The sequence below is a fragment of the Amblyomma mixtum genome, chromosome 2, assembly GCF_055824585.1.
Source record: "Amblyomma mixtum isolate Tamu chromosome 2, ASM5582458v1, whole genome shotgun sequence".
Taxonomy (NCBI): Eukaryota; Metazoa; Arthropoda; class Arachnida; order Ixodida; family Ixodidae; genus Amblyomma; species Amblyomma mixtum.
This window is the reverse complement of record NC_143013.1, coordinates 12,325,985-12,339,329: the sequence shown is the minus strand read 5'-3', so window position 1 is coordinate 12,339,329 and position 13,345 is coordinate 12,325,985. Positions and strand designations below refer to the sequence as shown.

Genomic DNA, 13,345 nt, shown 5'->3' with positions numbered 1-13,345 from the left:
TCAAGGCAGTGACGTTAAACACAGCAATGTAATCGCTGCCTCATCATTCGTTCCCATTTCAGCTTCCGAGACAGACTAGTTTAAGCTTTTTAGTACTATTACAGTGCCTAGAATATACTGCAGAACTATATTAAAATGATGAAGCAGCGAATATGTCGCAGTTTTATTCCTCACGTGACGTCACAACCGAAATACTTTGTTCGACTGATGCAACTGAAGCTAAAACATTATAAAAACAAATTCAATTATTAATTATTTGTTTGACAGTTGTGCGTAAGACATCTATCACCACGAGGAATTTTACACCCACAAAGTTTCTTCCTTAAAGTAGTTTCGCTTCTGGTTTCGACGTTTTCCGGAAGAGGCTGGCGTAAAGGCTGGAACAAATTAGAACGACGAAGCAATGACTAGGTGAAGGAGTTATCTGCTGGCGCGAAGGTCTAGTTGTGGGAGGGTGGAAGTAGGAACAAGTGACTTACATATGACAGTCAATACCTGCTTCATGTGACCAAAGTTTACTACTATTTCGCGCATTTGGGGTTCCTTTTCCTTTAAAGGACTATAAACACTTAATTTTAGTTGCGTGTTTTCTTCTTTCAAATAATGCTTTAGACATTCGAATACATGGAACACCGAGTGGTATTTAACTACTACTGCTAAATAATTAATAACTGCATTTCTTCTTGACGCTCTTTTGGTTGCATCAACCGAACGATAGCTGTGGCCTGCAGCTCACAGATCCTAAGGTTAGGTCACTTGAGGCACAAAAAACTTGCAATATAAACGCTAATATAAACGCTGATACATAGCTTTAATTCACTGCCGTTCAAACAGAATGCTTCAAGAGTTGGAGTGACAACAAATGGCATATCAGCAGTTATATTGCCATTTTCTTCGTTCCTCACGTAACCTAAGATGAACTGCACGCCACAGCCACTGTTCGGTTGGTGAAACCGAAACCAAAATAGCGTCAAGAAAAATCAATTATAAAAATCATTTAGCGGTCGTAAGCTAATACCACGCGGTGATCCATGCATTGTAATGTCTAACGCGTCATCTTACCCCGCCGCGGTGGCTCAGTGATTACGGCATCTGCTGACCCGAAAGACGCGGGTTCGATCCCGGCCGCGGTGGCCGAATTTCGATGGAGGCGAAATTCTAGAGACCCGTGTGCTGTGCGATGTCAGTGCACGTTAAAGAACCCCAGGTGGTCGAAATTTCCGGAGCCTTTCACCACGGCGTCTCTCATAGCCCGAGTCGCTTTGGGACGTTAAACCCCATAAAACCACACCAACCTTCATATAGATATTTCCTTTTGTCAATTCATAGTCAATAGACTATCTATAGAAATAATTCTATAGATATTCTATAAATATATTCTATATTATAGAAATAATTCTATAAATCGTAGGCGGCGCCTCTCTCTACTGAATGATCTTCAAATGGCTGTTATAAAAAAAAACGAGATGGAAACGACAACGAAAAATGTACACTCAGTGTATATATATTTTTCCACAATCCGTTCTTAATTATTTGTAGGGCCTTAGAGCCGGTAACTTATAATTGCAGTTTCTAGCTCAAATGAGCGCGTAGAACTCTCCGCCCGCTCCGCCCCCCGGAGAACTCCCGTGCGCGTCGGCAGCCGGCGGAGGGCCGAGTGGGTGGGGCCGGCGGAGGAGCGCCGACATTTCAGTTTGCGAAAGTGACGAGGAGAGAAAAAGGCGCGAAAAGGCGGAAATTCAAATTTTAACTAGAGATAAATCATGGTCCACAAAACGCATCAAAAAATTCTTGCTGGAGGATATTTGTGAAGCGGCTTCCTATAACATCCAAGGCATACCGCAACATTATCGAGAGCCCCTTCCACAGCCCCTTTAAACTAACACATCTTAGTAGTTACATATCTCAGATGGAGCCTGCGACAGAATGCGTGCACAGCCACAAAATTTAATGAGAGAACATGGCATGTTGGCCGTCCACCACTATCACTCAGGCATCCAATACGGATGCCTTAAAAGTTGTTGCTGTTGTTGTTGCGACAGAGAGAAGGATGAAAAGGAAATTGCACGGGCCTGCCTACTGGCTCGAGCCGAGCCACCACCGCTGCCACGTGCAGACAGGCAGCAGATTCTTCGGCTGACAAGATGGTAGCTGTGGTCACCACGGAATGTGGTACACTCATAACTGGGGGCACTATACGCACTCAGCACACACATGTTGGAGAAGAAACAGCCATTGCTCTAGCCATTGCGGGATCCTCGGCAGAAACCATTGTCAGCGACTCAAAATTGGCGATACGTAATTACACGTTTGGAAGAATCTCTCCACAAGCAGCACGGATTCTGCTAAATTATCAGCCCACGCGGCGCATTCGCCTAATCTGGACGCCTGCTCATGCCTCCCTTGCTGGTAATGAGGCGGCTCATAACCTAGCTCGAGAACTATCCCGCCGAGCTAGGTCGTGCAGTCCACCCGCCCTATACTCCGGCAAGGACAGGTTGTTTTCTTACAGAGAAATCCTGCAGCACTACAGGCTTGCAAGACTCAGATTTCCCCCAGCAGATAAAACGCTTTCCAAGCAACAGGCCAAAGCCTGGCGTAAACTTCAAACTAACACCTATCCAAATCGCCAATTGTGTAGCTTCTATTCGGATGGACTCTACTCCGACAAATGCAAAAATTGTGATGCGAAAGCCGATCTAAATCATATGATCTGGAACTGCCCGCAGTCCCTACCCGCGAGTCGCTTCATTACCGACTCTGATCATTGGGAGGCTCTATTGCTCAGCCCCGACCCGGGGACACAGATCAAGCTCTTCCAGCTGGCTGAAGACGCCGCCGCTGCCCAAGGGATAGCGGCCGCCGTTTAAGCGGGGGGCGACTTCGGGTCGCTCCTCTATATCCGCTGGAAATAAAGTTCCACCACCACCACCACCACGTGCAGACAGAGGAGAGTTAAAAGATCATAGGAAAGAGAAAAAGATAAGAAAAGACGCGCGTCGCAGCAACAACCGTTGGCAACAACCGCGTCCGCCGAAGCGGACGCTGGCTGAAAAAACAGATAAGCGGCCGCAGCAGCGCTCGCTCCGCCTCCTCCGCCTTATAAGCTTGAGGCCATGATGCTCGTTCGAAGGTGTAGTTGCGCTGAATTGTAGGGCGTGTCGCCCGTATTGACCCATGCTCCTCGCAAAAATTTGATTGCAGTTGTGATCGATCACCACTGGCGGGTCTGGCTGCAGGGTTACTTTACCAATTTAGCGAAAGTTGGATCATAGTTGTTTAGCTGTTTAGTTAAGGTTAGGAAAAAAGGTGATTACATTGTTGATTCGTAATGTTTCGGAAACATTACAAACGCGGGGAATCTATGAACGTTCGAACAAGACAATTAAGTATCAGTGTTGTAACATTTCGGTGCTACCTGGGTTTGAGCAGAATTATTTTTTTGCCAAAGGTGACATGATTGTTTGTAAATTTTAGGTCCTAGCCGGTTCCCTGAGTCGGCGGCAACACCATGCAAACGCTGGAACCTATTTCGTGTCTGCATTGCGAATACTTTGTGTTCACCACCGTTTCTGCCGTCTTTTGATTCTGTGCGTATGAAATCTGTCCGATCGATTGCACACAAAGGCCTACGCATATCAATGGGCTAGTGTGTGTGTGGTACGGGGGGATGGGGGCACCAGAATTGCAGCCATTAAACGAAATACATAGTCAAGGTAAGCGATACGAATCATTTATTGCCTAAATAAGCATGTTCTATGTGTTTGTGTTTCAGACAACCAAAACTCTATATTTTCACGAAGAAGCCTTATTTTAGAGGCAAAGAAATGGCGCTGTAACTGTCTCACTTCTTGGTGGACACCTCAACCGCGCCTTGAGTGAAGGGAAGAGGGTTTGAGTGAATGAAGAAGGTGGAAATGCAAGAATATATATAGAGAGAAAGAGGTGCCATAGTGGATTGCTCCGGAAAAAATTACGGACGGCACTTAAGACCGCTTACGTCTTTTGAATGCGAAAACATCCGTGAGATCTGTTGCGAGGTTCGTTAAAGACTCCTTCCTTTCTAATTACAAACCTGCTAATTAGCATAGAGGCGTAAGGTAATGCATGCGCTAGGTCTAACTTTATTCGCTAAGAAGTAATCGCAGTTATAATTATATCATAACGAGAAAAAAAAACGGCTTTGTGGCCTATAAGTTGCGCGCTCGCCTCGTAATCTGGATGTCCTTGGTTCAGTTCCCCGCACCTTCGGAAAAAGTTATTTTTTCTTCTTTGCTGTAGTCGTCCCTTTCTTATGGTTCACTGCGCTGACGTCATGCGAGGACATGGTGACATCAGTGAGGAATTTCATATCACGGACGGAGAAAGATGGTGGCATTTGTGCTAATGGGACAAACAATGCTTTTGCATTAATAATTTCAACCACCTGGGGATCTTGAACGTGCACTGATATCGCACAGTACAGGGCACCTTTCATGCTTCGCCTCCATCGAAACGCAAAAAGTAAACGCATTGAATTCGCCTACAACGAAAGAGAGAGGAGAAGCTAACAAGTGGCCCTGACCGACCGCTCCATGATTCTTGTTCAATGACCTGTCGCGCATGTAATTCGGACGTAATGGCAGGTATTATTGTGATATACAATGACCCTAGTCTGAGTAATACGTCACGCATGTAGTTGCGGAAAACCATGCACCGGTAAACGAATTATTTATCCTTCCCTGGTCGTCTGGGCTGCTGCTAAAACAGCAAGAGGTCCTAACCCAATGGACACTGGAACTCCCATGGACATCCTGCGGACGTCCTGAACGTCCGCAAGACATCCATAAGAGTTTTAATGTCTATTGGGAAGCTAACATGACTGCGGATATAAATGAACATTGTTGTAGGATCACGGTTTGAAACGGTTCTGAACGTGCGAAGACGCAGCTTTCATGTTCGCCGTTATCCTCACCGGCTGCACAAATACGGATTTCTTTCCTTTCTCGCATATGATCTCTAGAAGGAAAAGTGCGCAAGACATGATATAAGGAGTAGCACGTGCTGACATAAGATCATATATATGGGGGGAAAATACATAGATTCATGAAACAGAACTGCGTGTAACCGAAGCTCGATTGGAGATGTGAAAACACAGAAGGAAAAACAAACGGGCAAGCGAAAGAACGCAAAAAAAAAAAAATTAAGCCACGGAGCTAGAAAAGAACACGTCGTTTGCTGTGTTTCCTGAACATGCCCAAGCGGCCGAGTGTCAACAATTTGCTGGCACTCAAACCGCGCGAAGCTCTCACCACGCTGGGAATCATGCGCGTTGCTGCCGCCAGAAGCCAATTTTCCGAAGCCCTGCAGCTTTCGCCGGGGGGAAGCTCCGAAGGCATCCACGCGCGCTCCACAGGATAACGCTTCGCAAGAGAGCGAGCGAGGAAGAAGGCGCACTCTCTCCCCTGCTGGACAAGTTTTTCCAACAAGGGAGGGGGAGGGGGGGACGCAAAGTGGCGGAGCGGATCCGCCCACATTCCGGCGCAAGCCAAGGAGCAAGAGTGTCGGCAGCGAGTTCCTCGCGTCGATCTCGCTACGAGACGGCGAGGACGCGCGGCCTCTAAACGAGCAGTCGTCGACGTCTGCGTGCCACGTGATTTGGACGTCGTCGCTTACCTCGTCGACGCACGCCGCGGCGATTACGGCAACATCCGCCAAGCCGCAAGAGTCACCCGGACTCCATTCAACGCAGCCAGCAGCCATAGCATGCTTAACCGCGCAAAATCCTGACCACTGTCAAACCGAGCAACTCGAGAGCAACGTTGGCATCGTGCCGTGTGTCTGCGGTCGCACCGGTAGCGGCGAAAGCGTCAGCCTTTTTCTAACGCGCGTCTCTCGTGTTTCACCATTTGGTTTTCTGAACCTGAGAGCGCGCGCGTTTGGTGAGCGCCGCCTGCGAGTGGTTTCTCTACGTGAGCTCTGTGCCTTCCTCTGAGCCTCCTGTGCGGGTGTGTGTGTATTGCGACGAGTCCACATGACCGCGATCTGGGTGCGCGACGACGAACGGCCGTGACTCCAGCCCTCTTTCCGGCGACGCCAGCGAAGCGAGCCGGTATTCGCATCAGGTGGGTTGGAAAGACACCGCGACGAGCCCACGGCAGACGCCTGCGGGGGTGTTGGCGTGCTCGTCTATCTTTTCTCGCGTCTTTTTCTTTCATTATGTTGATATCTCCTTGTCCGGTGATGCTTCATTGTCCCTTTGCCTTTGCGTCGTCGGTCAATAGAAGTGGCGCGTTTTATCTTTATTTTTGTTCATTTCCACGATAACGGAACACAGTCGCAGCCCGTCTAACGTATGTGCCCATTGTAACCTCGGGCCGTCGATAGGAACCGAGCGGTTTGCTGCGTTGTCAGTCAAGCATCCGGTGTGCTAAGACAGGCGTTCGCTCTTACTGGAGTCGCTATAGCGTAGGAGATTTGTCAGGCAGCTTGTAGTTGAAGTACACGCATCGTTAGCGTAAAGGTCACGCGGGGCTGTGTGTTCGTATCACAGATACCCCGCTTCCCACACAGCTTGCACGGTTCCTGACGATATTCCGGAGTGTCACGTTGCTTCGAAAATACTCCACATTTTAGATATTTCTGGTGTCCTCCCGATCCTAAACTGCCGCTCCCATTTAGGAAACATATGCGTCTTGATAATTGCTTCTATTTCAGTACGTTTTCTTTAAATTTCCATCTCGGTTACCTAAGCTTCTTAGGTGCCTGGACCTCCAGTCAGCTTAGACACACTCAAACGGCTCGAGTGTTACCAATGTGGTCTTAATTGTGCTTGAAATATAGCTCATGCGGCGTTCGTTCCTTAAATACCACTGCGCGTCTTCTGTTGCGGAGCGGACTGGCTCGTCGTGACGCAGGTGCAACAATGCGCATTCCTGTGGGGGAAAACGAACATCACGTTGAAAGGGCGTTACTCTCTCGCATTGATTTATCTACGCCTGTCACGAACACGCGTAGCTGGTTATTTGAAACAAGCCGGGCTGCCACGACAGCTTTTAGGTCGTCACACTTTAATGACACGTGATGCTGATTAAGCATTTTGGTACAGCATTATGGAAGAAGTATGGAAAATGCGGATACTTGCAGCGTCTACAATTATTCTCGCCCTTTGGTCATTAGAACGTCCCGCCTTCTAGTTCTTCTCGCAAGGAATTCTGGAAGTTTGGGTGTGTACTGTGCACGTAGCGATATCACGGAATTTTAGCATAGCCTGACTGGTCTACGGCGAATACGGTAACACGTCGCCGCTGCCAGGCTTGCATATATATATATATATATATATATATATATATATATATATATATATATATATATATATACTGTACGGTCGCAGATGCCGTAGTTATCATGCTTACCGCGTGTGCTGGAACTCTCTTGCCTACTAGCGCTTTTACGTTGGAATCTTGCTTTCCGAACGAATTAAAGCCGTCGACTAAGGTGTTATCTATTGTCAGCGCAACGTAGGCTTGAGGCTGAACGCAACGGGCCCTGGACAGCCACTGTTACGACGTTCTTTCCACAGCGTTGTCAGGGCGCAGTTGAGCTGATAAGGGTGTGCTCACCTTCAAGAGGGCAGTAATGTTTATTAGTGTTGGCCACGAGTAGACAGTGAGCAAATGACGTTGTATCATTCATAAAGTATTCGCGTATATGGTGTAAGGACGCTGGTCATAATTATTTCACACAAGCATAGGCACCACCAATAGCAACATAACGGCGGCCTAATGGAGGGACACAAATCAGAAACTATGACAGCGCGGATATGTTAACTTTGCAGAGACGGCAGATTACCACTGCTCAAATGAATACAAGTAAAAAGGCGTTAAAAGCAAAATAAGTAGCCGCGATTTCAGTGCCCGATAGTTTAGTTTCACGACTCGCAGAAATGGCACCATTGCTGGCTAGCGTGCATGTGTCACTGTTTCGCTGCCTAGTTTCGCTTCCCCAACGCTTTGGCTGCAGGCGGGGTGCCCGTCAGTCATGTCCTGTCCAACCACGGGAACAATCGGCCCGCTGTCACGATTGCAGCTACCCGTTGCTTTCTGAACAATGCTTTCAGCTTGCCAGTCGGTACGTTGCATCCTATGCAGTCGATGCTAGCCTCTGAAAGCGGGGGCACAACGGTACAAAGCGCTGTGTACAAAAAGCAACTATTCATTAATCCGAAAGCATTACTAGGCTATGTCGGCGGGATCGTTAACCAACCGGGCGGATCCTCATCCCTACCCCATGCCTAGCACCTATGGCGACAGATTAGAACATATTCGGCTGGAACGCAGAAAATACCCAACCCCTCACATAAAACTAGACTCCTCCGCAGCCATAGACTGGAGGAAAATTCAGACCAACACTTTCCCTAACTTGTTCATCCTGCACAAGATTAGCCCCACTCAATATCAGAATACATGCCCTTGGTGTGGAGCTTGCCCTACGCTCTACCACATATCGTGGGAATGCACAATGAAACCAAAACACTTAACTGTATCCAACCCGACATATGAGCAGTGGGAGGTGGCCCTGACCGAGCGAGACCCGTCAGTCAGCTAAAGCCAGTGGCGCCTTGGACTAGGGGTGCCACCCAAGTTGCGCGAGCAACCTTCAATTCAAATAAAAGTTTTTTCTCTCTCTCTCTGTCCGCAAAATCTGTCGGCTGTAGTTGTGGGCAACGCACAAGAGATAGCGTCAAACAAATGGTTGTAATAGAAAGAGGATGATGTGAGAATGCTGCGCAGAAAAAAAAATGTTCGAAATCGGATGAATAGTTAGTTCATCAGGGCCAAAAATGTTCAAAAAGTGCTGCCAAATTTGAAAAAAAAACGGAAATGTGGGGCCACGTGACCGGAATTGTGGGCGGAGCCAACGCGTGGCGCCAAATTGGAAAGTCTGGAATGAATACTCAGATGAAACGAGAGAAAATGTGCAGTTAATCGAAATCCAATCAATAATTAATGACTATAGAAAGTGTCTACAGTGAATTAAGGTGCATTAATTGTGAATAAGGGTGGTTAATAAGGGCTAAGGTGGTTTAAAAATCGTTACATGTAATAAACGAACAGCGCCAAGGCACGTGACAATCGCTTACTGCTCGAAATAACTAAACTAATAATATGTACAGCCCCAAGATCAAGTCGCGAATGTACCGTACATGTTTTTGTGCACCACAGAGAGAGACAGAGAGAAATTTATTCTAAACGCTCCGGCCTACGTTTCAGAAACGCTGCCAACCACACCCAGAGTTGATGTAACGCTGCATGCAAAAGGCATCGTCGTGAAGCGCCGAAGAAGGATGACGTCCTCGAGTTAAACCGCGTGTTTCCTTTTTAAAAACCTTGTTAACGTGAACCGACATGCTGTCTTCATTAGTAAATCACTTGCATGCATCGTTCTTCTTTTACGGTGCTTTTCTTTCGACTTCATTCATTAACTGTTAGAATTTATACAGCATCTTTAAATGCTCTGACAGATTGTATATATCGCGAACAGAAAAACTAGCCGCGAATCAAATGACACGGGCAAAGGTGACCTGTCAGAGAAACTCCAAGGGGTAAGCTCAAACGTTTCTGACATGACCAGAGATATCCTCGCGCCGACGATACGCTGTCGCTCTTATTTAAATATGGCGCCCATCTTCAGCCAACGGCGTGCGTACGCTGTGTGCGTTCAAGGTTCTGTGGTTAAGCTGACCGTGGGAGACCGGACGTGTATTTGCCGGTTTTATCTAAAAAAAGTAAAAATCTTCGCCCACTATATCCGGGATGCCTTCTCGGAGGGAATGCGATAGCGGATCGGATTTCTCCAGCTTATCGCTGCGAGGACTGCGTGGACGTGCAAGACCGGAACGCCCTTGCAGTGCGCGCATCACGCCTTTCTGACTTTGCATTTCGAAGAGGAACGCGTTTTCATTGCGTAGAAGGAATCAGACGGAGGCGGAGGGTGGATTCTACACTTGTGGCATTTCCTTCCATGGTGCGTATATGTTACCCGGACATATATGTCCGTCCCATAGAAGGAGCATTTTAGGGCGAAAGCCTTTAATGCCTCATCGTTGTCGACAGAAGGTTGTCAGCAGAGTTATCACGCTTTTCGGTTGGCCGAAATGGTTATGACGTCAGAGAGCGCGCATTCGAAGTAGTGAGGTCACCCACGGATGTCTGACGCTAACCTGACGCTCGCTTTTGGAGCTGACGACAACTAATAAAAAATAGTTGTCGTCCGCTCCGACAGGGGGTGTAAGGCATCCGTGGGTGACCACATTCCATACTTCGTTACTGTGAACAGAGCCATGGATGCAACCGAACTCATCGAAGCAGAGCGAGAGTCGTGCTAAAGAAGCAGTCAAAGTTGGCAGTCAAAGTGTGTAGTTGTAATGAGTAGGTTCGGTTTATGGGGTTTAACGTCCCAAAGCGACTAAGGCTATGAGAGACGCCGTAGTGGAGGGCTCCGGAAATTTCGACCACCTGGGGTTCTTTAACGTGCACTGACATCGCACAGTACACGGGCCTCTAGAATTTCTCCTCCAAAGAAATTCCAGCCGCCGCGGCCGGGATCGAACCCGCGTCTTTTGGGTCAGCAGCCGAGCACCATAGCCACTGAGCCACCGCGGCGGCTTGTAATGAGTAGTCAAAGTGTGTAGTCAAATAAAGCAATAGTACAGCACAAACAGTCTCGCAGTCAATGCCAGATAGTGCGCCAAGAAAGGCTTTCGCCTTGCAGCACTTTACAGAGCCAAAGTGTCCCCTGAATTTTCAGACAACGCTACAGAGCAACGGATTTTCCCGCGCGGCTGTCTCTTTATGCAGTGACTATACCGTTGCAGGAAGCATTTAATTAGTAACAAGGTACCCATGTGGGCTAGTTGGTGTACATCAGACATAGCTTCACTAGCGAAAGTACGAGACACCAGGAAAAGAAGAACACAGGACAACGCTGGTGTCCTCTGTTCTTTTCCTGGTGTCTCGTACTTTCGCTGGTGAAGCTATGTCATTTAATTAGCCCACGCTTTCGCTACGTTCGGAGTGATGTGGCAAGAATCCGTTACGAACCATCGCGAGAGAGGAAATACATTGGTGGTATAGAAGCCTCCGCGATTGCTCAGTGGTTATAATGCTGGGTTATTGACCTGAAATACGCGGGTTCGATTCCGGCCGCGGAGGTCACATTTCGATGGAGGCGAAATGTTTACTGTGTATCCGGAGGCCTCCACTCCGGAGTCCCTCATAGCCTGAGTCGCTTTGGAACGGTGAACCCTATAAACCAAGCCACATTGAGGTATAGGAAAAAGTTGTTAAATCGCCGTGAAAACTCATTCAACCTGAGATTCGAACTCACCGTCCGTGGCTTGGCACTTGTCTGGATAGGAAATGACAGATGGTGACAAACTGCTGGTCACGGTTAGGTGTCTTCGGCGTTAATACTGTATCGGAGCGCCAGAATAGGGTCTCTCTGAATTTCTTACGTAATTTACGCGCATCCGCATTTGCACGTGCAATACGGAAAAAAAAAATGTGAAGAAAGATTTACTAGCAAAGCATGCCCCGTATCGAGCAGGAACGGCGCTAGAGTATTTGTAGTGGGTGAAGGAAAGAATGATTTGTTGGTCGGCACGACTTATTCATTCCTGCTTATGAAAATCGACACAGCTTCGCATATTTGTTTGCCAGCTACAACGAATGTAGGAACTGAGACGTGTAAGGCACTTCATGGCGAAGAAAATCACGTCGTGATGGGCTGAACGAAGCTTCCGGCAGATTTTTTTTTTGGGACTTCCGCTACCCCTCTAATCCCCTTGGGGCCAAGTAACAGAGGTTCAACTCTGATTAATGACGCCAGAAGTACATAACTATACTTGACGGGAGAGCACGGTTCGGAGTGGCGTTGCGTGTGCAATTGGAAGCCCATCTTTTTAGCTGTTGTTGAAAAGTTGTCCAGACACATGGCGAGCATGTTATCGTCTTTCACGGTGACTTCGAGCGGGAGGCGTGATCTTGAAGTACCTTACAAGCCAAGGAATGTGTCCTGCCCGATAGAAATGACCTTTATCTTCTTTAGTAGATCGTCAGGCATCTTGAAGCCGAAGGAATGATCTGATTGCTTTCTTTCCTTTTTATTTCATACGCATTTTTTTTTCTGAAGTGCTGCTATGTGACTTCTGAGGAAGTTGGGCTCCGACATCGTAGTATTAGATCCGGCACAGTAGTGTCTAGTGTGAAACACATAAAGGGCAAGCAAAAACGGATGCTCAGGGGACACAGCCTGACGAGCTGTGGTGTTAAAACCCGATTCTACTTGCCCTTAGTGCTTAACAGCGCCAGCTGTTAAATGCCTGTTCTCTGCGTTTAGCGTCCTCGTCGTAGTAGTGGTCGGCGTAACCGGAGTGGGTAAGGAGGAGGATTGCAATGACGCCGCTCATAGCGTCACAGGAACGCGCCATGGCGACGCATCAGCTGAGTGGCGTGTGACAGCGTAGTTCCTCTCCCTCATAACCCCTCCCACTTCTACGACGACCTAAAAAAAAAAACAAAAAAAAACATGCATAGACCTCGTCGTTCAGTATCAGACATTGGCCCAACACCTCAGTCATCTCCTGCCATATCTCAGATTACAAGAAATGTTATACTTGACGAGCGAGTATATCTAAAATATGAAGAGTGGTTTGCAACTGTGTGTGTGTGCGTGCGTGCGCGTGCGTGCGCGTGCGTGCGTGTGTGTGTGCGCGCGCGTGCGTGTGCGTGTGTGTCGCTATCGAATCCTTTACCTCAATATACCTCGAAATGAAAATACTTCAACGCCTGCTGTTCAATCGCGCGTAGAGCGGTGGTAACCGCCGTGTGAATTATTAAGAAAATATATCGCTTAGGCGAACCTAGGTGGATCGTTCAAATCCTCATTCTGTTGTAGCTCCTCCATAAAGGCATGATTTGATAAAGTTAATGGGCTAATGCCTATTGTGCTGACATTTTTACGGGTAAAATCTACATAGCATCACACGCTGCCACGGCGAACATGTCCGACAAGTATATGCGAAACATAGATCAGGCTACATAAACGCTACAAACCAGAAGTCATGCACCAGCAGCATACTGAGCAGACATCCACGGAACAAAGAATTTCCATGACCGCATATACTCCAAATCAAAGATTCTGCTTTTGAAGCCAGTGGCTCTTGCACATTAAGGAATATTATTTCATTCAATTATGAATCAGTGATGACACAAACAAGAAATGAAAATTTTAGAAAAAAGAGTCCACTCTGCCATCTTTATTGCGAACATTATGCAGACGTAATGAGACGTGACTCCAGTATATG

General features: G+C 47.5%; 1 protein-coding gene across 2 annotated transcripts in view; it reads left to right on the top strand.

Moving 5' to 3' along the window:
- Window positions 1-5,513: 5,513 nt before the first annotated feature.
- The window catches only part of LOC149358449 (hepatocyte growth factor receptor-like), a 59,171-nt gene continuing 51,339 nt past the window's right edge, over window positions 5,514-13,345 (top strand). For both annotated transcript variants that reach the window (XM_089570509.1, XM_089570505.1), the window contains exon 1: window positions 5,514-6,104. The gene's annotated coding sequence lies outside the window, so the exon portion shown is untranslated. The remainder of the gene's footprint in view (window positions 6,105-13,345) is intronic.